The following is a 23,875-nucleotide window of genomic DNA, read 5'->3' on the forward strand; positions in this document are numbered from 1 at the left end:
TGATGCGTTGGTTATGGATGATTAAACTCAAGCCATGATGGATGGGGATGTAGCAGCATGAGACACAGCAGTAACAGACTTTACCTGCTGGCAGCTGATACTATTAACCTCAATATGTGATTATAGACAAGGGGGAGAAAAGTTATGAGGCAAAAACAGTGTTCCATTTGTCAGAACTGAACTGGGAAAGAGGGCTTTTACTTATGCTGCCCCTTTCACATGGAACATGATGCAAAAAGACTGGAAGATAGCAGATCTTATTTCATTAAATGCTTTTAAGTCCAGATTGAGAGAGCCAGAGAAAAATGTTTTTAAAATGTAATTGTTACTTATAATATGTATGTAACTTTGTAATTTCAACATGTTGTCGCCTCTTGGCCAGGACTCCCTTGAAAAAGAGGTTTTTAATCTCAATGGGACTTTTCCTGGTTAAATAAAGGTTAAAAAAAAAGAAAAAAAAAGACAGACTAAATAGCAGTCCAAACTAAGGATGGCCACATGTCTGAGAAAGCATTTTTTCATAGTATTGCCACAAGGAAGTGTCGCAACATGTCTCCATGTAGACTGTATACAATAGAGCTCAAAATATTTTTTCCTAATTCCAGAAAACCCTGGAAGTAAATAATTGGTATGAACAGCTTTATTGTTCCAAACAGCCTGAACTCTCTTAGGCAGGTTTCTTGTCTTTTCTTTAAGTAGTCTTCAGAAAATGTTATCAAGGCTTCTTGAAGGACATTCAAAACTGCATCTCGAATGTTGGCTGACTTTTGTTCTTTCTTAAGTTGACACCAGACTGCTTCAATAATGTTGTGGTTTGGGCTCTGGGGAGGTCAATCATTCATGGATCATCGGTATACTAATTCTGATGATCAGGGGCAGATTTAAATGATTAATTCTGATTAATCAAAAGCCAGTAACACACATCTTACTTAAAAAAAAATCCTCTCTTTTCCTGAAAAACATTCAGATCTAAACCCAGTTCAGAATATTTTTTTCAACTTTCAGTTTTAACCACCAAATCTGCAAATAGCTAAAGAACTGATCAAGATTTTAGTCAAGCCACTTTATCTGCCAATCTTTAATCAATAAATTTGCCCCACATTGTGGTTCCAGTGAATAGTGAAGTGACTTCATGTCTTTATTTCTGCACTCAGTGTCCCACTTATTGATGCTTCACTGCAGTCTGATTTTGGCAATAGTGCCTTAGATATCAGATAAACCCATTTGCCGAGGTTCCTGCACACCTTATCTTTCATTGACAGGTTTTGCTCTCCATCTTGGTGACATGCTAACAACTGCAGGCTGCAATTTAAGCATGAAGTGTAACTGGGGAAAAAATAGCTGCGGGGTGGAGAAAGAACTCTCTCACCTTTAATGAATTTCAAGATCATAATTTAATATACAGATATCAAAGTATAAACTAGAATCACTTGCCCCTGACTCCAGTCTTATATGTGATGTTACCTTCCTGGCTCTGTGTACAGTATTATCACAAGGAAGTGCTAATGCAGAGCCTTGTGGGAATTAAATAGCATGTCTCCAGGAAACCTGATCTTTCAGACCTGCCTTGTCTCCCAGCCTGATCTTTTAATTCCCTGTTTGGCAGAAAAGCATTCTTAAGGGTCTGACTTGGTCTTCAAGTCACATGCATTTGTTTGCATTCCTTTATATTTTATTGTTTTCATGGGTTTTTTTATTTTCAGCTTATTCACTTTTGAGTCTGGCAGTTTTGTTCTGGAGTTCTGGCAGTAACATCTTTATTGTTTTTGATAGGCACAGGTCTGAATATTGAGACGAAACTGGGAGAATAACCTTGTACCCTTGTGAAATCAGCAGGCCACACAGCAGCAGCAGCACAACAATGTGAGAACCAGAAAATTACAGCCTTCATTGGTCAGGCACTGACTGTGGCAAGCCTACGCTCAACATAGTTTTAGTTCAATCTGTTAAAGGGAAAGTTTATTCAAAGTGGAACAGAGCAGAAAAATACAGATCTTCAACGCTTGTGATTGCAGGCCCACCCATATAAAACAAAAACTAAACATGCAGTTTGCTATCATCTTTTAATTAGCCGGTATTATTAACTGACTGACTGACTTTTGCCTCTCTAATGTTAGTCTATATAAATTAGCGCTGTTTTTAAGCATTGCTGTGTGTATGTGTGTGTGATGTCAGCTGATGTTGTCAGCCAACATCAGCTGAGTCATCACTTCTATACTTCTATACAACTGACGAATCTCATATAGGCTACGATATTAAGCTGCTTAGCCCTGCCTAGAGACACTGTGCATCTGCAAGTCTCTTTGCAACCCACCCCCAGCTCAGCTCCTTTAACCTTATAACAGTGTTGTATCTGCTGTCATGAATGCCTGCTCTGTACTGCTTGGGTCTTGCTGCAGCATCTCCCTACTCCAGCTTTCTATAGAACTATACTGGCGATATAAATTACTGCTGATACAAATAATCTTTTTAATTAAAGTTGTCCTGACTAAACTACATTAACCATCATGTTAGACCAGATATGTTTCTTAATAGGCAAAATGTACTGAAATAAGGGTCTGCCACTTTTGCAAAAAAACAAAAAGAAAACCTTCATAACAAAAAAGGCAATTGCCTAACATTGTGTTTCTTTTTATTTTGCCTTTCCACTCATATTCTCATAATTCTTCACTTATATTTTTGTGAAATTGAAGCAAAAGCACTAACAAGCAATTTGTTGCTTCACAACCCACCCCTTGAGCCCGAGTACCTTTCCAGCTCTCCACTCTCACTGTAGTGAAATGTGATTAGCTCAATTTACACATATAGCCAACTGCTGGATAACTGCTGGAAAAAGTACCAGCATCTGAACTGAGAGAAATGAATTTTTGTATTCTGACAGATGACTTTCCTGGGTGCTATGAGCTCAGTTCCCAAATTTTAGTGTAACACCAGATGCCACCCACCAACTGAGGATACATCCTGCCTTTTTTTCCCTGCAGACAACGAGTCTGAGCTTACAGCTAATTAGTGTTTGTGGATGGTATTCCCTGGGAACATGTAATCCTACTCTCACTTGTTCAATGTGCACATTGATAGCAGCAGCATTTTCTTTTCCAGCTGCATCTTCTTTTGGCTTCTGTACATTAAGCTGGAAACATTATCCTCTTACGTTAAAAAATGTAGTGGTCTGCCTTCCTAAGAATTGAACTTTTTCATAAAATGCCAAAAAGTACAATTGCAATATAGAGCCAAAAGATGGCGCCTACTTTCTTTGTGTTGTCTTGAGCTAAAGTGGAAAGCTGCACACGGACACTTATTATTTTTAGATTCTTATTATGGTCTGAGTGTAGACCAATCTTTGAACTAAAAAGCTAACCTAGAGCCCCTGCTTGGTAAACCAACCACATGCTTCAAATTTTCTTTACCAACACATTAGAGACTGTGCACACTGATTATCTAAAAGCTAATCCACCACCTATTGGCTGCCAGTAATCCTTCGTCTGACTATACTCACTGACTTGATGTTTTTTGGCTGTTGTAAAAAAAAAAAATTGTCCTAAATAGGACAAGCTAAAAAATATTCTTTCTTGCATCTCTGCAAATATATTGCCAACTGGCCATTTTGGCCAGCTGGAAATGAAACATTTATAAAACATGCACTGATACATGGGGGAAAATATATGTAACCACTGAATATTGGTGAAATATTGATAGAAATTATATGAAATAAGATGGCATTTATAAATGTGAATGGTATATTTAAATAGTATAAAAGATGGACGTAGCTTTGGGGTCTGAAAAACCAAGCAATGAAATGCCTTAAATCTGCACCCATGGGTGATACCCATGACTTGCAGGCTTATATAAGACTGTAAACACCTTCCTGAGCCCATGAGTTTATGGGCTCAGTCTTACATTTCAGGTTATACTCTGTGACATGTTAAAACGACTGGCGTTTCTAATGGTGGACTATGCAAGGTATGCTCATTGGCTGATGACTTGTGACTGATAAATTACTAGGTAAGTTCTTTGTAAGACTTTTTTTTCCACTGTAACAAAATTGCAGATAGGTCAGTGGCAGTCAGTAAGGCAAACATCAGCCAATACTGAAGAATACTGAAGCGACTCTGATAAATCTTTACATTCATGAATGTGGAACCAGCCCTCACTTTAGATTTGGGAGGCAGACCTTCTAGATTCGGCTTACGACTTACCTTTTTGATAAAGATTACAGAGTAGGGGTGGATCAGGGGACCCTGAATCCTCCCTCAGTTATACTGCAATAGGCCGAGGCTGCTGGGGGCTTCCCATAATGCACTGAACTGAGCATTTCTTATTCACTCACAATTTTTCCCTCTCCATGTATTTATACATCACTTTGCACTTAATCATAAGTAATTATTTATCTCTGGCTTTCTTCCACATTGTGCCCTCCCCTCAACCCCAACCAGTCACCACACAAGACTGCCCCTCAATCAGACTGGTTCTGCCGGAGGTGTCTTCCTGTTAAAAGGGAGTTTTTCCTTCCCACTGTCACCAAGTACTTGCTTATAGTTGGTGGTTTCATTGTTGGGTTTTCTCTGCATTATTGTCTTTATTGGTCCTTACCTTACAATGTAAAACACCTAGAAGAATGCGTTGTTGTGATTTAGTGCCACATAAATACAACTGAACTGAATTAAATAGTTTTATGTAAGTGTTTATTCATTGTTGATTTTCTTAGGGAAACTATAGCATACAACATTTTTTAAAGTATGTGTTGTATATTGTCCACGTGCAAGAACTTGTGCACTGTGTTCACATGGGTCAGGTTGCTTCATTAACATCTTTTCTCTTTGAAAGTCAAAGAGTTCCTTCTTAGACTCACCTATCATGCATCAATTCACAGTCCTGCAGAAATCACCAGAGAGATGGAGAGGACAATTTCAAAAGCGTGACTGTCATTTATTTTCAGCATCTTTTTCACTGTCTCTATTCAGCCACCCTTGCTATCACTCTATCCAACTGTATAAGCCACAGTTGAATCCAACATCTCAAAGCTGAATATAATTATAGGAATATTTGGGGGCTCATTAGTAACCCTTCTACGTCAGCATTAACGTTAGTGAAAAGGTGCTGTCCCAGGCACTTGAAGAAACTCACTTTGGGCAACAACCTTCTGTTTATTCATTAACTTTACTGTAGCAAATCCTTAAAAGCCTCCAATCTTCACTGTGTTTTCATCACAAAATAAACCCAGGAGAGTGATCAACAGGATTTTTCCATACAGTTTGTGAACCCCAGAAAGGCTTCTCTGTGAGAGTGCTAACAGTGTATCTTCAGGGATACACATAGTTTGTGACAGAAATTGTTGGAAATGTAAAAGAAAAAAAAATCAATCTGCAACAGGCTAAATTGTCAGACTTGCACTCTGCCAAAAAAACAGATTCTCCAGTTCAGGCATCTAGAGCTACACTCTGTCACTGACAACTCTGTCAAGTCAAATTGTTTCCTCACTTTGTTTGTTTTCACTGAATTACACAAGATGGGAATAACATGAACCCTGTGCCTCGGGTATTACAACCATCACCGCCACGAGAGAGAGCACTGTGTGTCAGTTATTTACAGACAGTGGGCTTTAACTCAAGTCAGGACACTGTCTAGCTGTCTGCTCCTTTTTGATGTTTTACTGACACTGCAGCTCACTCCAACAATCCAGGCAATTGGTGCATGCTGTTCGGCTCCTCTGTGTCAGGCGACAGCACCTTCTTTTAAACTACGACTTAATTTCCTACCAGAAGGGTACCTTTCTGCCCTCTTGAGCACATACTGCAAGGTAATAAGGCGACATATAAACATCCCATCAACAGGATGCACAACAACACAATATTCCCATGAGAAATGTCCCATATCAGAGCAAAGAGAATATATGTGGGTTTACAGTTCAGGTTACCTTTCTGGTATGTGGAGCAGAGGTTTTCAAACGACAGGCTTTCTGTCACATGTGTGATTTGATCAGACTTGTCCATCTCATGCTATGGAAAAACACTAGGAAAGGATGTAAGTGGGATTTTTCTTTTTTTGCTTTTTTTTGGGGGGGGGGGGTAGACCTCCAGAATGTCAAACCCCAGTGGCTGCCACTGCTGCTCCTGTCTGATGTCTGACAGACTACACCAGCACCACTCCTGGTATGGGTCTGACAGCATTTCTCTGACAGAAATACGTGTAAGGATTTGCACATTAACAGCAAACATGTCCCATCAAACTTGCACGTTTGCAAACCCGCATTAGCACACTCTCATCACCCTTCACCAGTCATGAAATCTCTCACCACCACACAGCTTAGTGAAAACCACTGACATACCCTCCGGTCCAGGTTGAAAATCCTTCACATAAAACATAGGAAAGACTGTCCGTGCACTTTCTACGCCCCTGCTTAACAGCAAGGCTAAATGAGAGGTGTTTTTCCCCCCTGATACAAAGCCGAACAACCTAAAATATCCTCAGGCAACGGGGTGCAAACGGAGAGTGTTTTGGGTTATTTTTAGCTCGCTCGTGGGGTAAATCAGACATTTCAGCGGATCGTTTGAGGCTTGACGTGCTTTGACTGGCTGTTATGTCGTTCACGGTGACTAAAATGTTCCCAAATTTTAGCGATGAGTGCAAACAACCTGTGGCACATACCTAGATGTCGAGAAGCGGGGAAAGCATGGGAGTCGTATTGGTTCAAAAGCTGCGAGAGTGAATTGTCATTATTGACAGATAAAATATAAACAAATGTCAACAAACACATACATGAGTTAGGTGACAGGGCTAGCATAAGGGATTTCCAGCTTGTTCGAGCACTAAGTTAGCAGCCTGCAGCCGTTCGGTAAATCCCTCAACACGCCAAGCAGCCAGTCAGGGTAACGGTTCATCATTTCGCACTTACCCCGCTTGTGAACGTCAGATTAGTCCTCGCACACAACTTCGGACGGTGTCTGGCTTCTACCGACGCTGTTGCATTACAGAAGGTGAGATGAACGGTGCGGGATGTGTTGTTATTGTATTTTTCTCCCCCTCAGAGTCTAACTGTTAGCTGTCCAACCGACCGAGGCTGCTTCTCCTGTCACTCACTGTGCCGAGCCGGCTGTCCGCTCCGCCGCCATCTTGGTTGTGATGGGAATCCGCCAACACACACACACACATACACGCACGCACGCACACACGCGCGCGCGCTTCTGTCACTTCAGAGGACGTTTAAGTGACTTGCAGTCATTCCCGGGAGACCCACGATAATAGACTGACCACAGGTGGACTCAGGACTTTACTGCTATGTGAAAAACATTCTCATCACACTGTAAAAACAGAATATTTTAAAATTAATTAAAGTCCTCTGTGGAATAGGTTACCTTTAATAATAATAATAATAATAATAATACCGGTAATAATAATAATAATAATAATAGAAAAATTATTACAGAACAATAGAATAAAATAGTTCCTTTATTGTTATTGTGGTTGCTCCACACCAACTGTGCAGGAATAAGATATAAATAGTAAGACAGCAGGAATAAATGACTAATAGGAGAAATATATGCAATCAAGGGGGCTATATAGAAACTAGATGAATATATACAAAAGAAGAGAAAGGCACTCACAATAACAGTACTATTAACGATAATAATACAAGTATTAAAAGAAACATTACTAAAAACTGCTTTTTAAAACTTAATTCAGAATCTAATCAATAAATTAGATTAGTTTAAAATCTCAAAATTCAATTAAAGTTTATTTATCTGGGACCAAATCCAAGCAGCAATTGCCTCGAGGTGCTGTATAGTGAAAAGTAAAGAGCAAACAATAGGTGACAGTGGAAAGGGAAAAACTCCCTTTTAAGAAGAAGAGATCTCAGGTAGAACCAAGCTCAAGCTGTCCAAGCTTTCTGACCACCATTACTGGTGGTCTTGTGCAAGGTAGTGGATAAACTAGAGTGAAGTGGTGGTAAAGAGCAGCTAACAGGATAATAAAGGCTGCAAATCCAGTTATACAGAAGACTTTGGGAAAAGATCTCTCCGGTCCCAGTTTTTGACCTTAATAAGCATTGTATTGATAAATCTATGATGCAAATTGATCATTTCAAGTATCATTGAATCCAATATAATGCTCATTTTATAAATGGTAGCCACCACTAGAGAAATGAATGTAGTTAAAGGTATTCTTAATGGCTGGCCTACTATGTGAGTGACAAGTCAGTTTTAACAGCTTTGCAGTTTTAAAACATGCTAGTGGCATCACAGTGGCGTAATGGAGTGATGTTTATAATTTGTAAACATTAACATGTGTACAAAATGCACTTTTACAGCATAAGATAGGATTTCATGCAGTGCGGGCTGGTTCTTGGTTGTCTTGTCATAGCAGAGTGTTTTTTTAATGATCAGTCTAAAGATATTGGTTGCTAACATTAATGTTTCTTACACTGTAGTTTGAATAATTATTTCCTAAGGAATTGGATCAATGCATACATTTAGATTTGAGTATGAATGAATAAAGCCGGGTTGCTGCTGCATATTGTGTAGGCCCACTGCCCTTTGTGAGTTTACTCACTGAGGAGGCATTTAAGATAAAGTATTATAAAAAAAATATTGTCAGCAGTGCATTTTGTTAGGGGGTATGGGATAGATCAACTTGAGAAGTGTATAACTTAGTGATGCTATCTGTGTTCATGGAAGTATAATAAAACAGGACATGGCCCAGCTGCACTGACATTTAGCTGTGTTAAGGGGCTGAATTTGAATTTATAATGACATTTTTCACAATGACTTAAAACTATATTGGGCTCAGTGTGCTAAGTTTCTGACATTTTTTTTAATGAGAAATAAAATCCAGCTTTGCATGTATGTTTCTTCATCGTAAAAATTCTTTCATATTGTAAATGCTGAGATAACTACCTGTTACCTACTAACTACCAGTTACTACAAGCAAACAGTGTTGAAAGCGCTGCTAAAACCAATAGTACGCTTTTAAAGATTACATTTTGTCACAACCACCAAACTACCCAGGGCTAGATCTGAAATGGATAAGAAGCTAAAGAAGGAAAATGCATGTGAAATATTTTTCTACCTGATACAGTAACAGTGATTAATGAATGTCAGAGAGATCATTAGTGAAGAGGAGACTGCAGTTTCATCTCCAAGCAGCAAAAGTATGATGCTGGACGTCATCCAAAAACAAGCTTTTGTGACTTTTGAAGCAGTGCCATGTGGGAAATGTATTTATGTACCTCTTGTTGATGGGGCCTGTATTTCAGTATGCACTGTGGCAAGTAAAAAAAGTTAGTGTTCAAGATGTGCAGTGCAGGCTTTTGAAATGAAATTCTAAAATAGCTGCAAAACAGAATAAAAATGAAGGAAAACACATAGTTTCTTTATGAACTATTGGTCTTATATGATGCACTTAGGTAACAAAGGTCAATACAAATGTCAGAGCATGACTTAACACAAACCCGAAATCTCTGCATGCAACACAACCACTTACAATGTAACAACATAATCTCAAAATAAAGAGATTAGAATTCATTCACAAGAGATCAAAAGAGGAGTTTACAATAAACAACACTGAGAAAAGTGTTTCACAGTTGTAATGGTTATACATAGTTATATAAGAAAGCCCAGCTTTTCCAGAATGTTTTGTCATTTTCAAATTCTACAAAATATATTTAAAATAATGTGACTCATTAGAACATTAGGACTCGTCAGGTTTTTATTTCTTAGTTAAAACAGGACATGAAATTGTGCGATAGTATGTTGATGCTCCAAAAGCAAGTGTTATTAGGGAATACCTGCACACCGTATGTCAGCATTAAATAAATTGAAAGATTACAAATTCGTTTTTCCAAGATACAAAATGAAATTTAACAACAAAAGCAGAACAAATATTGTAAGACACTAGAAAATTGGAAAAGACGGGAATTATAATCTTATTTTACATGTTTATGATTTAATACCTTAATATTTTCTTAGCACAATTACTCACAGATTCGATATTCAGTATTGTTTGGAATCAATGAATTTGCAATGGTGACCAAATAGCCAGCCAACCTCACCAGAGAAATGACTGTGTTGATCAGCTGTTTTATGCTGTTGATCAGAATGATGTAAATGAAGGCGGCAACTTTCAGCAATGCTAATAAATTAACTTTTACAGAAAAACTGTGTCTCATTTGATATAGTTTTATATGGGGCAGGACTTCATCTTGTTAATCAAGACAATAAGAGAAGTCTGATACATATATTATTCTCATTTTTTTTCAAAGGTCAAACATTGAACAGCAATCCCAGCCTCCATGGTGATTAGCACTTCTGCCTTTTCACCATCGTACTACCGTCAGCCTTCTCTAAAGGTGCTGCATCAGCAAATTTGGTATTTTGTATGCTGTTTCAGCAAACACTCATGGATGTTTTTTTGGGACTTATCTTGAGTTTACCTGTTCTTTATCTGTTGTTTAGATATGAGCAATGCTTGAGACTTTGTAATACAAAGTAACTGCAGGTAGTTGGGTGCTGTCTGATAATTGTGTTTGTCAGCCTTAGAGGGAAAACCCAAGTTGACTCAGAAAGTATTTGTTTCATACGTATTTGTTAAATATGTAAACATAGGGCTGAATTAAGTCAAAGTAGCAAACTGTAGAATTTTTACTTGCTGAATCAGGGACATTGAAAATATTACATTAAAAACAGGCATTTATGGTCTGCTGAAACCAAAATCTGTGCTTAGGTTTCTCCATGCCCAATTTGAACAGAATTTGAAGTGCTGCTGGCTTCAGTAAACCTTAATATAGCATCTATTGCTTTATATAGCATAGTGAGCTCTTTGTGGTCCTTCCTTGGGTCTGTTATATGATGTTTTGAAGATACCCAATGTAGATAGATTACAGTAAGACTGTAAATTTGCTAGCATGCAATGATATATTTTCTCTTTTGTTGAGATAGTCACAGAGGTTATCCCCCAGTGCATGCTGGGACTGTATTATCCCCCATGGGTTCAAATGAAACACTGGAAATGTAAAACTAATGAATGAATGGGGCAAGCTGACACTTTCTTCAAACAGCCTCAAATTTCTAATTAGTTTTCAATTGTTTCATTGATTGTAAGGGACACTTCACTTACACGTCTTTTGCCAGCGCCTAACATTTTCAGAATCAGTCCAGTTTCAACTTTACTTTGTGTTGAAGGGCAGGATATATGATGGAACTGGCTGAAACAGCTTGGCTGTGAGTAGGTGTGAGGTTTGCTCAGCATCAGTGTGGGTGGAGAGCTGGCAGTAAGTATTCCCACACAGGCATGCAGAGTCATAAATTCCTTAAATATACATTTTAGTTTTTGTTGTCAGAAGTTAAATGTACTAAAAGAGCTATTATGAATATCTGAATGCAGATGTGTTTCTGGTTGTTTAGACAATGCAAGTCCTTTAGTAATATGTACATGATTGTCTAAGTGTAAAATTAACTGGAGCTTTACTTATCTTTACTACCAAACGCCTGACGTCTTCTTCCAGACTCTTACTAGCTGATGGTTAGAGTTGATTTACACAAAAGGAACATATTAAATTAATTTAAAACAAAAGCAAAGGGAATCCATGCTTTTTTGTGATAAATATACTGTTACAGTGGTGGATTTTCATATTAAGCATAATAAAGTCAGTACAGTAATCCATGAAAACCAAATGCTTCAGACTGCTCTACAGCTCCGTTTTAGCTCCATACAATGTCATTAAGCAGACATCCCTAATAGGGTGTGTTCAGGCACACAACCATATTTCCAAAAGTATTTGCTTGTCTGCTTTCACACAGATAGAACTCGGGTGACATCTCTATCTTAGTCCATAGGGCTAAGTATGAAGTTGGGCTACCCAGCTACAGCTGTGAAAGCTTCAACTCTTCTGTGAAGGTTTTCCACAAGGTTTAGGGGTGTTTGTGGGATTTTTTTTGTCATTCTACCAGAAGCACATTTGTGAGGTCAGAAACTGATGTTGGACGAGAAGAATATATTTAGCAGAATATAAGGAAATGATTAGGTGCAAACAAATTTAAGTGCTGCATGAGTAATTTTAAGTAATGCAAAGTTATTGTGAGCTATTACTTAATTTCTTGGTAATTTTGCAAAAAAAGCAATCAATACTTGGTGTGATGTGTATAATGGAGTGGCTTAACCTTGCCTGTTCCTATTGTGCACAAGAGGAGAGACTCGTTTTAAGTACACTTGTTTGAAAAATTAGACTTGGTTCTATCATTATAAGGTCATATAGGCTTGCAAATTAAAACTGCAAGCTAGAAATGGAGAATAGTTATTATCAAATTTAGACTGGCAAAATAAAAGGATAAGTGAATAGTAGAACATCCACCCTGCACATTAATGCAATGAGTATTCATAAAGGTGTAAAACAATTAAGGTCTAAAAAGGTCATATTAGTCAACTCCATAATATGGCCCATGCCACGAAAAGTACAGAGTATTAATCATTTAAGATGGGGAGATATTGTTTGTAACTAAGCCAAGTTTTTACTGCCTTGGTAATGAATCATTGCTGCCACCTGCTGTCTATTGCAGCCAAGCACAGCTCCAACAGATAATAAACATTTTTAAAGAAATGTAATTCATGTCAAGCATAAACAATGACATAGAGATGAAGCAGCAGGTTATTATTTTGTAAAAGTTTGAAACATGCCACCCAGGGACAGTAATCATCAGATCTTCTACACCTTCAAAACTTAAACGTCCCCGGCCTGTCAATAACAGATGGAACAGGACTATCAGGTGCCTGCGATACAGTAGCTAATGGTTTTAGTGGTGATTAACAGCTTGTGGCCTGTGATCATAAATGTGCCCATGGCTGCAGTGGGTTTGCTTTGCCATGTCAGGGCTTGAATCCACCTTGAATCCATCCTCAAGACCATATGAGAGCAGAGAGCATGCAGGTTGAATTAGAGCAAAATATAGATCCTCGCCAGCCTGCAATACAGCTGCAGTAAGTGCCTCACTTCGTCCCTCACTCATACCACACAGTACCGCCATACTTGTCAATGCTCTTGTCACATCTCGTCTGGATTACTGTAATTATCTTCTCTATGGTTTACCTCATAAATCCCTCCATAAACTGCAGTTGGTTCAAAATACAGCTGCTTGTATTATTTCCAGAACTAGATCCACTGAACATATAACACCAGTTCTTAAACAGCTCCATTGGCTCCCAGTTCACCTCCGTGTCAATTGCAAGATCCTGCTTCTCACTTTCAAAGCGCTTCATAACCTCGCTCCTCCATATCTATCTGATCTTCTCCATACATACTCGCCCCTTCCTACACTCCGCTCTTCTTCAGCTTCCCTTCTGTCAGTTCCACCTGCTCGCCTGACTACCATTAGACTCAGAGCCTTTAGTTGTTCTGCCCCGAGACTGTGGATGCACTTCCACTTGCTCTCCGGACTACACACTGTCTCACCACTTTTAAATCACTACTCAAAACCCATCTGTTTAGAATTGCATACACCTGATCTGTCTTAGGCCATTTTTACCTTGCTCAGTTTTTATATTTGCTTTTATACTTTTATGACTGTTTATGTCTAAATTTTATCTACCATGTTTGCTATATATACATTTTTCTTATGTTTTTTATGGTATGTTTACGTGTTACTGTAAGGTGACCTTGAGGGTCTGAAAGGCGCCTATAAATAAAATGTATTATTATTATTATTATTTTAATGCAAAGAAAGTGAGAGGGATGAAATACAAATTTTAATATAATGAATAATTGATAATGGAGAAAACTCCAGTCATGTACTGCAAAATCTCTGAAATGTGCTGAATTTTTGCTTTGAAACTTGGATATTTCAGGAGGACAAGTCTCTATTAAACCACCCCTTTTCAAAAAGTTATAAATTATTCGTTATATAAGTAGGGAATGAATCTTTTATTACTGTTTTGCACCATAACCGAGCTATAAAAGGGAACTTGTGGACTTCCTTGTTGTGAAAAATCCTTTTAGCTTGTGTTTATCCTCTTCTACTTGTGTTGCCTTTTTACCTTTTAAAATGAAACTTTCTGCAAATAGGCAACATAACCAAATTTCATTGATAGTGCATCAATGCAGCCTCCGACTTGTAAAGCAGTTTGTTTGTTTGTTTTTGTTTGTTTTTTTTTGCCTGTCCCGTTTGGCTCTTTTGCCATCAGAATTATTGTCTAAAGGTGAAGAAAGATGCCCAACGGATTTACTTTACCAAATTGACCATCCCAGCCTTGTAATGGTCCATTTGATTCACCTTTTATTGTTTATTTTATTTTCACTTGCTGAATACGGGACAGACTTGACTGGGGGAAAGAAGGGGAGAAAGAAAGAGGGAAAGAAAAACAGCTGAGAAGAGGGACGGGGGAGAAGGGCAAAAAACAACAGAATAAGCAGAGAAAAAAAAATGCATATATCGATCACCTGGATCACCTGTTGAGAAAGAAAAAAGAAAACAAGCAGAAGAAAACGAGAGTAATAGAATAAACAACATCACAATGATATATGGGAATATGACAGTAAATACTAAATATTAAACATTATTGTGCAGCACATAAGAACGACAGCACACAGTGCGCTTTGAGTTAGGAGCCAAAAAGGGTGTAGTTTGTGTGTGTGATCACCCGTGTGTACACCTGTGAGCATGGACGCGCTTGTTTTTTTAAAAGGTTCCTTCATGTAATGATCTGCTAGAGGGTGTGGGGGGGCCACAGCCCCGTCCTCCAGGGCATGAAGCAGGTATGGAGGAGATCAAAACTCCAGACATCCAGAGGCCCCCAGAACACAAGAGACCAAAGAAGACCAACAGAGGGGCAGCCGCGCCACTGTCCCAGAAAGAGCTGAGGAGAGTCCCAGATGAGGGCTCACTCAGCAGCCGCGGAGCAGAAGCCAGGGGGGGTTGCAGTGACGTGCCCGTGAGCTCCGCCGGCAGCCAGCTGTGCCTGAGTGACCGAGCCCCAGGCCGAGAGGCCGGGGGCACCCCACCTCTGAAGTGGCCCGAGCGAGCCCCAGGCTCCAGGCCCCGATAAGCAGCCGCCAAGGAGTGAGTCGGTGTGTACCTGGACGCCCATCCCCAGACACAAAGAACCACCAACGCACCGATGTCTGAGGGAGTCCGCCACTGGCAGGGGAAGTGGTGGGGGGAGATAGGCCTCCATACCTTGGAGGGCCTGAGATGTCCCCAGAGAGGTGGCGTCTGATACCCGACCTGACATATAGACACAGACATACAGGCACACACAGATACAAACATCCATTCCCACCCTCATGCTCTCATATGCACTTACTCCACACTCAACCAACGTGGAGACAGACATAAAGAGACGCTGTACACACGATCACACTCCCCAAGCGTACTCTACAAACCGGGTCTAGGTACCCCTGCCCCTGGAGGGAGGAACTGCACCCAGACCCAGGTGGTGTTACCCTTTTCCCTGCGGTGGGGGGAGGCAGACCGCCCCGACTCCGCAGCAGCAGGGAGGCCCCACACTCCAGACCCCAGTCGGACGGCCAACTCCTCCTCCTAGCCCCCCGCTCCAGCAGGCCGCAGGTACCTGGTACCTGTAATGATGGCTGCCCTCTTTTTTTCTGGCAAGACTTGGGCCTCCAGATTTGGGGCTTTCTTCTTCTCTAATGCTGGCTGTGGCTGGATGGACTCTGGGCTGATTGTGGTTGTGTTTCCCTGTAGGTGATAGTTTTCTTGCCACTCTTCCCCTGACTGAATTGCCCTACGTCTAAAGAAGTAGTGGCCCCTCAAGGCCCATCGTTACATTCTCTTAGACACTTCTTCCTGGCCAAGAAGATTGTTGTCTTTCTCTAGCCACAAACACAGCTTTGCATCTTGTGCCAATGATGCTCCATTGCTTGCTGCACTGAAAGCTTGAATCATTGCTATCACTGCTCCAAGGTCTAGTAGTTGTCTGTTGTCTGTCTGTAAGTCATCTTGCACCCCCAATTATGTGTTTTCTTCTTCTTAATTTTCCGAAGCCAGTATACCAATAAATAATTGGTACTGTCAACATGAATAGCAAACCCATCCCAGCCCCTGCAGGGATTATTCTCCCCAGCAAAAGTTTAAGAAATTGGTCTCATCAGGTCTTTGTTTACTAAGTTTACTGATTTTGGCTGACAAAACTTCCATAAGGTAGAGGTAGGTGTCTGAGCTTGGAGAGGAAAATGCAAAGCAGAAAGCTTTGTAGACATCAAATAATAAAGTGCTGCTGCAAATTCTGTAGATTTGTCAGTTCAAGTGACTCCAGGCACATTCGATTCACTCGTAACGGGAATATTATTGATTAGGTGAGCTATACGAGGGTTAAGCTGAGAAGATTCTTTTCACACAGAACTGTTCAACAGCTAAATTTAAACCCTCATTGAGGGACGACTATGTTCACTCACACTGTGTTTCATAGCTCTTCATGTTTGCATCACCGTGGATCAAACTTCCACTGTAAGATAAGCTGTGTGCACAGACTGAGTTACTGGAATTTCTCCTCTCTGTTATTGATTTTTAGTGAGGTTTGCAAATGTTTACACAACTAGGAAAAGACATACAAGCTATTTCAAATGATCCCCTCCCCTGATCTCTCCTCCATGCATTAGAGGTCAGGAGACAGGCAGGATGTGAGCCGTCTGATAAGCTGCAGAGACAGAAAGGCTGTCAAAGATTTCCCTGGTGGTCAGTTCGTCACTTTCTAACAACGATGCTGGAGGGTAGGACTGATGGAGTTACACTTCCATGCTGTTTGAACAGAGGGAAAAGTAAATACATTCAAAATAGGAGGACATAATATCCTAATTCAAATCTAAGTCTAGGCGTTCTCTGTTGCCCCCACTCCACACTTATAAAATAACATTTCTTCTCTCATCTCAAATATTACATATAACATAAATAACATATTGGGTATTTAAGATTTTATTATTTATGTTTTTATTTATATTCTTTCTGTCTTTTTTTGCTTCTGGAGTGCATTCTTTGTAAATACATTGCTCAAAAAATGAAGGGAACACTTGATCATCAAGTCAGTTAAATTTCAGGACAATCAATCAGGATGGCAGATCTATGGGTATGATTATACCCTTGCTTCAGATAACTAAATCCACAGTTAACAATTCACAGTTAACAAATACTCAATGACACACAGCCATAACCACAAAGTAACACTGTTGCTTCACCTTCTAATGGTGGCCTGTTTGTATAATTATGAAAGATTGTAAAGACTGTAAAGTACTGCTACCGGTTGAATGAGTCCACTTCCTGTAGACCAGTAGGTCAGTGTGGTGGCTGTTATAATAAGTTCTAAGTTTATCAGCTAACAGCTTTGTTCGTTGGTAAGTTTTTTATTGGACTTATATTTCACATTTCCTTTGAGAACTCTGGTCATTTTGAGCCAATTTTAAAGAGAACTCCCCACAATACAGATGGCTCCTGTTGGACAAAGATAAACAAAATAAGATGAAGAAAGTCTACACAATGACAATATTTGGAGAAAATGGACAAGGATGACATTTTGAACTAAAGTGCATACAATAATTAATCAACACACATTATAAGCGTCAACAAGATTTTCCTAAGCTGAACTTGTCTTCTGATCTCTGACCCCCCCCCCCCCCCCCTTCAAAGGAAGAACTTCCTTCCTTAGATCAATAAGGTGATACATTGATTGTTTTTGTTTAGCGGCTGGACACTGTGTGACACTGTATCGATCGTAGGAAGGAAGTTTTTCTTCCTGCAACTGCATAATGGACTGACACAGAAAAAAACCAGAAGTGTTTCACAAAATTCAGTAATTACTTCTAACAATAAGCAAGAATATTTTTACTTTTTACTTTACCTTGTGGGGACATCTCATTGACATAATGCCTAACCCTGACCCTTACCCTAAACCTAACCATAACTTAATTGTAACCCTGACACTAAAACCACATTTTGAGGTTTACTTTTAATTTCTTACTTTTATTTTCATTCATCATTTCAGCCGAACTCAAACATCTATATGTTTACTGATTATGTTCTGATCAGTACTGAACACAGTTAACTATCAGAAAATTTACACGATTCATAATATTGCCTTTAACCCTTACAACATGTAACATTATTTTTCTTGTTCAAAAGTATAAGGATGGGTTGGCAACACAGTTCTTATCTTGTCAAACTCAGACATCAATAAAAGGTCGAGGATGGATCATGTCGCACGCGAAATCTAGACATTAGAATATATGTTTTTACTACTCAGACTTGCATTTTTGACTTAGATTAAGAATAAAGATGACCTACTTACTAGCAGATAGGGAAAAGCTCTGTTCTAGCACTCTGATCATTTTTTTTAAAGGGTTGGGTGTCAAGTTCTTTTGTCCCCTCAGGTGTGATGGTTGGAGGGGGAGACTTCAATCTCTCTCTACTTCACATTATATGACAATGGACATGTGGAGGTCTTTATCAGGAGAAAAAGCTATAAAATCTATGAAAATACAGTCAAAAAATTATAACATTTATGCTGCCCTCCACATTTTCTAAAGTCCTCGTGTGGGCCAGTTTGGAGTCTTTGCTGTGTGGTTTTGTGAAGAATAAAAAATTATCAAAAGAAGGACTTTCAAAGTTTTGGCGTTTCACTTTAAAGCCTGTTACTGATGACATTTATCAACTGATAAACTCCATCACACAATGATGACACCAAGGGAGAATGCAGCAATGCCTGTAACAGTCAAGACAAGTAGTAAGTTCACCATGCAATGAATGTTTTGAAGATTTCCATAAAATGCTATGAATTCACAGCGAGGGTGAATTCTGTGAACTACAAACGAAGATGGGCTGCCTGTGAAACTGAGCCACTCTTACACTAGTGCTGTCGGTGCTCACTCTCCCTGCATCTGACTGTTTCTACTTAGTGCTCCTGAGTTTAGCCATGTCCGTCTTCAAACTACACTAGGTATGCCCTTTACAGTGGATTTCTCAGCGATCACATTTTGTCATGATGACACACAGACAGACAGCCTCTTCTGTAAAACTTCTGTGTTAGTTTTACAGAAGAGGCTGCTGATAATATGCTGCCTGGCATCCCTCGGGATGAATAAAGTATTCTGATTCTGATAGTCACAGAGTGAAAACAGTATCAGCTATGCTGTCGAGGCTGCTGATCAATGAATCTTATTCCATTTGCCCTGTGCTTTCTTGTATGCTCAGGATTTAGATGCATGTGGCAGTAATAACAAGTAATTAGGTTATCTAGTTGGATTCCCATCCTCTTCATCCTCTTAATATTGATCACTGCTACAATGTCCTGTCAGGACGTCATTACATAATGGGCCAGTGGAGTGTAAAACACTGTTAACTTACATCCTGCTGTCTCATTCAACTGGAGGTTATAGAGAATGACCCACCAAAATGTTTCTCTCCACTTTCTGAATCAGAGCCACCCTTTTATACTTGCATATTTTAAGATAAGCAGCATGTTAATGATTTTTGGAAGAGGTTTCCCTGCAACATCTATGCACCACTTCCTTTGGAACTGAAGCACCTAAAGAAAGCCATCATGGAAACAGCCTTGGCAGCTGAGACCAGCTCAAGATGGCTGTGGTTGAAGAGAGCTCACAGATGGAAACCTTCTGTAGATGAAGGCAGACTGCCCTTTGCTACCCCGCTAAAGCAAACCATACAGGTTAAAGTGAAAAAGCGAGACACCTATTGATGATGTGAAAAGGTTCTCAACATACAGGACGCTCTGACCATTCTCCCATTAAGGGACACCAAAGAAATCTTGCTACACTCTAGCACCACTATATTCTCATAGCTCCAATGATGTCTGCCTGTAGAAAGGTATCTTTGATGGGGTTTTTTTTTTTCATGTTTACTGATTATAAGATACTTTTTCACTGTGGATATAGTGGTCAGAGTTCTTTTTCTAGCTCATCTGTGGTATTTAATTAGCGATTTGCATACTGCACATGAAGAGTATAGGGTATGCACTATATCAGTATCTGTGTATGTATATACACTGAGTCACTAAGTCCAATGACCGGCCTAGCTTAAGTTACGCGCTTTCTAATATGACATAGAAGAGAAACCTCTCTGTGTGCACCTTACTTGCGGGAAACAGAGCGGCGGTAGGCATAAATAAACCTCCCTGGAGGAAAGTCGATACTGTGGCTCACATGTCTAGGAGATGAATATCCAAGCCTGTCTGCATCTTAATAGCTACAAAGCACTGTGTATATAATACACCTAAATCTGCACTTTTATATGTGGAAGAACTACTAAAAAAGGAAATACAGCAGTGTCAGAGTGGAAGAAATAACATTTAAAGTTTTAATAACTAAATATATTCAAGAACATAAGAGTCTAAGATTTGTCAGCGTGGAGAGGAAGTTTGTCTTTTAAATTACTTCGATGTGTTAAAAAGAGTAGGGTTAGTAGCAGCCTTGCCATCAGGTGTTACCATCTCTATCAAAGCAGACGTTTGGGCACTTTGCTGGTCCAGAGGAATAAAGGTGTATATTGACACAACACAACAATCTTTCTAGAAGTGGGCATTTCATCAAATTCAACATAAGGTCAGACCAGACCATACAATGCTCAGAAAAAAATGCAAAATCCCAAGAGCGACATCTCAGGTTCTACAACCCTCACGAAAATTCATATTCTTCTTATAAACTTTAACATGATAGTTAAATATTAAAGTTTATAACAATAAAAGTAGGAAAAACACTGAACGAGTAGGGGTTGTATGGAAGTGTTGTAAAGACAAAATCTAAACAGAGTTTGCAAAGTGCCAACGAAAAAAGCAATTAAATAAAACCTGCAAGACTTTTGGAACAATGTCCTTAGGACAGCTAAGCACATCATATCAAAACAAACACCCCACACTAACATCAAGCACTGATGGAGCAGTGATGATTTGGGCTTAGTTTGCAGCCACAGGACCTGGGGATCTTTTGGTTGACCATGAGTCAATCAAACAATTATAGATACTCCAGGTTTCAACTCATGTTATTAAGTACACATGTCCACAGAGTCAGTTTCTTCCATTCCAGCCTCTTCACCACTATGGTCAAGCCCGAACAGCTGTCAAAGGACATCAGGGACAAGATTGTAGAGCTGCACAAGGTTGCAATGGGTTACAAGGCTGTCAGCAAGAACCTGGGCAAGAAGATGACAATTGTTGGTGAAATTATTTGGAAATGGAAATGAAACATAATTCACCCTCGGACTGGAAGTCCATGCAAGATCTTGCCTCATGGCTTGAGGATGATCATAGAGAAAGGCGGTGGACCAGCATAAAACTACATGGGAGGAGCTCATTAATGATCTGAGTTAGTTGGGACCACAGTCACCAAGAATACCATGAGTAACACACTATGCCACAGTGAATTGAAATCTTGCAGTTTTAATTTAATTACTACATTTTCTAAAAATGTGTTTAGTCTATTTGCAGGAGCTTGGAAAGAAAGCGACTGACCTTCTTTAAATTTCTTGAACTGTAATTTTGTGGTCATGGCTTTAACTATAAAGTGATGGGCTAAATTAGCAGTTATATCAATTTCATTTTAAATCTACGATAAAGTAGGCCATTCCCATGGGGTCTGAAAAAAGATTGACTGCAGAAAAGTCTAGGGCAAAGCAACTTTTTGGATATCTAGAGCTATAGTTTCAATTTCCATCCATCCATCTGTGTCTTGATTAGCTGTTGGACTTAAACCTGATTTTAAAAATATAAACTAATCAAAAGTCTATTATTTCACTTCACAGAACATGCAACCACATATTGTATATGCTTCCAAGACTAGGTTGAAACAAGGTAACTCAGGCTATAACATACCTAACAGTTCCTCCCCCATTACTGAACAAATAGCAGCAAACAAATGTCTGTTATAGCCTTCACATAAAACATATACAAGGACAGTAACTTCTCCATTCATTCAAAGCTGCATCAATTATTCATAAATGCTCCGACTCCAGGGATCGATGCCTCTATAATGTGGACTGATATGAGCCCCTGGTCGAGTCTTGGCTGCAGCAAGTTAATGGGCAGACTCGATTTCATCCACTGCTCGAGGCACTTCCTTCACAAAACTCTGCACCACACCCCAATGACACACTTTATAAAATTACAGAATGAAGGGAGATATCAGAACAGCACAAAAGGGTCAAAAAGCAGTAAATATGGTCAAAGTACAAGTGAGAGTATCCCCCCAATTTATTTTTGTGAAATTACCAATTATTTATCAACTGAGGGGTGAAACTTGATATGGCCCTGCGTAAAATTGTAAAGTAGGCGTCACAAAACTGAGAAAAAACTTTCAGTGGTTTTTAGGAATCCCCAAAATGTATTAGGTTTGAATATGCCCTGCGACAGACTGGCCCTAAGAGAGCTGGGATAGGCTCCAGCCCCCCCCCCAACCCTGAAAAGGATAAGATGGATAATGGATGAATGGAACTGGCTTGATTATCATGAAATTAGGTTTGACATTTAGTTCCCATCAGAAATAACAGCTACTACTATCTTTCCTTGTTTGCAATAACATCTTTTTAGGGTTTTTTTGTTATGTTTTTTGACCAATACTTTTTGACATTTTATGTGCATTATAGACATTTGTCATCACAGCCATTTTATCATTAAATAATAGGTCATTAGTGTTACTAATCACATTAAGCATGCTAGCTAGGAGTTGCTAGCTTGTCATGCTAGCAATAGCATGAGGTATAGGAAGTGTTTATCCACAGAAAAATGATTAAGGTTGTGACACCATTCAGTGGTTTCTGTACTGGACACATTTTGATACCTTACCACTAGCATCATACAATCAAATTTTTTCCTTACCTGGGATGATTGAGCATGCATCAAGACTTTACCACTAGCATTTTATCTCCTGCCATGTTTGTTTTCAGAAGGGACTATGCAAGCTGTATGTGCAACTGTATGGGTACAAGTATATACCCATCATTCCATTAAAAATGCTTCAAAAGGCACAACACAGCAAACTACAGTAGAAGGGTCCAGTTAGGTAACTTGAATTAGTAGAGGTCAGTACTAGTTAAAAGTTTACTTTTTGACAAAGCTTATACTGTATATGGGCTGAATCAGGTGACCTCCCTTAGTTACACTGCAATATGCTAGGCTGCTGGGGGTTTCCCACAAAGCACTAAGGCTTTCTTTTTCACTCACGTTTTTCACTCACTGTGTGTTTATACAACACATTTAATAATTAATTATTATTAATATCTGCCTTGGCTCTCTTCCACAGTTTGTCTTTTGTCTGTGGTTGCAGCATATGGTTGCATCTCCCTGAGCCTGGTTCTGCTGGAGGTTTCTACCTGTTAAAAGGAAGTTTTTCCTTTCCACTCTTGCCAAGTACTTGCTCATTATAGGTTTGCCAGATTGTTGAGGTTTTCCCTCTGTTGTTGTAGCATCTTACAATATATATCTTACAACATCAAGTACCCTGAGGTGACTGTTGTTATAAATGTGTTGCTATGTAAATAAAATTGAGTTGAATTGAACTTTAGGCATGATAAAAATGAGTTAAATATGATTTTAAGTGCTGTTATGTTCAGCATATTTATATGGGAGTCTACTGACCCTCTTTTGGTGCCAGTCTCTAGTGAACTGCAGTTTTTTGCTTGTCCACATTAGCTTCCTTTTTCAACCTGGAGTTTGCTGCTGGCTTTTACTCCGGCCATGGATTCCCAACCTAGCTCATGACACTTTTTAAAGAGAGTAAGTACCTTACTAAGGTTTTGTCATCTTTGTAAAGTTCAGATGTTTCATTTCAAAGTTTTGAGTGAAATAAATTGATCCAGTTGTTGACCACAACACATGGTGTTATTACCCTGTTCAGCTGTGTGGTAATGTGAAAAGCATTAAATATTCAGTTAAGAGG

General features: G+C 39.3%; 1 protein-coding gene across 7 annotated transcripts in view; it reads right to left on the reverse strand.

Annotated features, from left to right (window-relative positions):
* LOC113012359 (C-myc promoter-binding protein-like) overlaps positions 1 to 7,108 on the reverse strand; it is an 86,055-nt gene extending 78,947 nt beyond the window's left edge. For all 7 annotated transcript variants that reach the window (XM_026153266.2, XM_026153187.2, XM_080302676.1 and 4 more), the window contains exon 1: positions 6,893 to 7,108. The gene's annotated coding sequence lies outside the window, so the exon portion shown is untranslated. The remainder of the gene's footprint in view (positions 1 to 6,892) is intronic.
* Positions 7,109 to 23,875: the final 16,767 nt, after the last annotated feature.

Source organism: Astatotilapia calliptera, chromosome 1, assembly GCF_964374335.1.
Source record: "Astatotilapia calliptera chromosome 1, fAstCal68.1, whole genome shotgun sequence".
In the NCBI taxonomy this organism is placed as follows: domain Eukaryota; kingdom Metazoa; phylum Chordata; class Actinopteri; order Cichliformes; family Cichlidae; genus Astatotilapia; species Astatotilapia calliptera.